The 2,377-nt window shown below is 31.9% G+C and overlaps 1 pseudogene; it reads left to right on the forward strand.

Moving 5' to 3' along the window:
- Positions 1 to 380: 380 nt before the first annotated feature.
- The window catches only part of LOC108527526 (NADH dehydrogenase [ubiquinone] complex I, assembly factor 7 pseudogene), a 6,356-nt pseudogene continuing 4,359 nt past the window's right edge, over positions 381 to 2,377 (forward strand).

The following is a 2,377-nucleotide window of genomic DNA, read 5'->3' on the forward strand; positions in this document are numbered from 1 at the left end:
AATAGATCATTCATTGTGCTTTAATATAATTTTTGTAAGCATTTTCCTATAAGAATGTAAACATTATTTTATAATTGAATACCATTTTGCTTTGTGTATCAAAGTTTAACCATATTAGGCTGTGTACTTCAGACCCTAACACTGTAGCCAGCATGTGGTATTAAATAACTCCTAGCTAAATAAACAGTTGAATGCATGTTGAATCTCAAATGAACTTGTATTTTGTTGATGTTCATCATATCAATATTTTTGAAGTATTTTAAACTGTGTTCCATAAATGTAGACAATCGGGATTTCATATGTGTGCATGATGTTTTAGAGTGGACGATAGGTCTTGATCTAGAAGCAAAACACGCAGTCAGGTAGTCTGCATGATATGCATGGGGTAAGGTTGTAAATACTGGATGTGTTCACTAGATGAAATGGAATCTGTCAACATCTCTATCACACAAAACTTTTTATTTACGTCTTACTCCATTGTATGTTGAAGTACACAAATTTCCACATTCTGTTGTTCTCAACACACTTGATGCCTCAGGACAAAAATAGAGAATGTCTTCAGGTGACAAAGGGACAGGAAGTAACAAATGAACAGGAAGTATCAGAAAAAATTAAACACATCAAATAATTATATTTCTTTCTAGTATATTCTCTCTTCTTTTAGCAGTAGACAGTCTTCAACTACAGCAGGAGGAGCCTCAACCAATGAGGACTGATAACAAACTACTAGGCTATGTCTCACAAACTTTCAGCAATATGGCAGGCTGCTGTATTGAAGACAAAAACATAGAAAGAAAACATCATTGTAATTTTAATGGCAAGAGAATTACAATAAAGAAGGCACATTATGTAAATATTTTCCAAGAATAAGAAGTTATTCAACTGCTCTTGTCATATAAGATTTTGAAATTTATAAAATCCTGTAGGCTGGGCTATCTTTGGTCATGTAACTGAATCTGCTCTGCTCTTCAAAACTGCTCTTCAAAAACAGAGTGGAATGTTTTAATCTAAAGTATTTAGATTTTTTAATACTCTTACATGTACGATAAATTTTGTTTATTATAAAGTCACCTTTTAAATGCATGTTTTAATTATAACATGTAATTGGCTGTATTTGAGGTTTATTTTCATAAAGCTGTTTTATGAGCTTTAATCCCTGTTATTCATGTTACCAAATTTTATTCAATGAACTGAAAAAAATATTTGGCTTTTAAATCAAATGCCTTAAAATAGAACATGTGGAAAATATAAAGTTCAATTTATTGACTGTTCATTTTAGTTACAATTAGTTATTCACTGATTTTTTCTCAACTCAATGTTACTGATTACATGAAATTTACTGAATCAACTTTTGTCCAAATGGATCCCCAATGAGTTAGCGAATACCTGTTTTATAATAGAAATGATGTAAACCAGACATAAGTATTGAAATGTAGGGTTTGAATTGAATTTATCTAATGTTGGTAACTATTTTCTCATCTAACATACTACATATTACTTTTTTACAATCAAAGCTAAGTATTTGCTTATAGACTGGCTAGGCATGATAGGCTGATTTTGATATTATAATCTAATGGTTGTCTATTCAAAGCAAATTTATAATAGTCCCTTTAATATAAGGAGCTTACAATATAGAGAAGAGGACAGATATTTGCAAACATTTAAAGTAAATTAATGTAATATTTTATTACTTGTGTTATGATTGAGCAAAGTAGTATCACTGGGAAAAATTAGTAAAAAATAAAAAAAAAAAACCCTTCTTTTTAAAAAAGGGATCTGGAAAACATTATAGAATAATGAAATTTAAGCTCAGTCCTTTAAATGTGACTACTATTTCACTGATTTTTATTTATCCTGAAAAATGGTTGTGAAAGTTCCTAGCTTTGCTTCTTTTTATTATTTATTTATTTATTTATTTTTTATTATTATACTTTAAGTTCTAGGGTACATGTGCATAATGTGCAGGTTTGTTACATATGTATACTTGTGCCATGTTGGTGTGCTGCACCCATCAACTCGTCAGCACCCATTAACTCGTCATTTACATCAGGTATAATTCCCAATGCAATCCCTCTCCACTCCTCCCTCCCAATGATAGGCCCTGGTGTGTGATGTTCCCCTTCCTGAGTCCAAGTGATCTCATTGTTCAATTCCCACCTATGAGTGAGAACATGCGGTGTTTGGTTTTCTGTTTTTGCCATAGTTTGCTGAGAATGATGGTTTCCAGCTGCATCCATGTCTCTACAAAGGACATGAACTCATCCTTTTTTATGGCTGCATAGTATTCCATGGTGTATATGTGCCACATTTTCTTAATCCAGTCTGTCACTGATGGACATTTGGGTTGATTCCAAGTCTTTGCTATTGTGAATAGTGC

Source organism: Rhinopithecus bieti, unplaced genomic scaffold, assembly GCF_001698545.2.
Source record: "Rhinopithecus bieti isolate Rb0 unplaced genomic scaffold, ASM169854v2 scaffold_4480, whole genome shotgun sequence".
NCBI classification, from domain to species: Eukaryota; Metazoa; Chordata; class Mammalia; order Primates; family Cercopithecidae; genus Rhinopithecus; species Rhinopithecus bieti.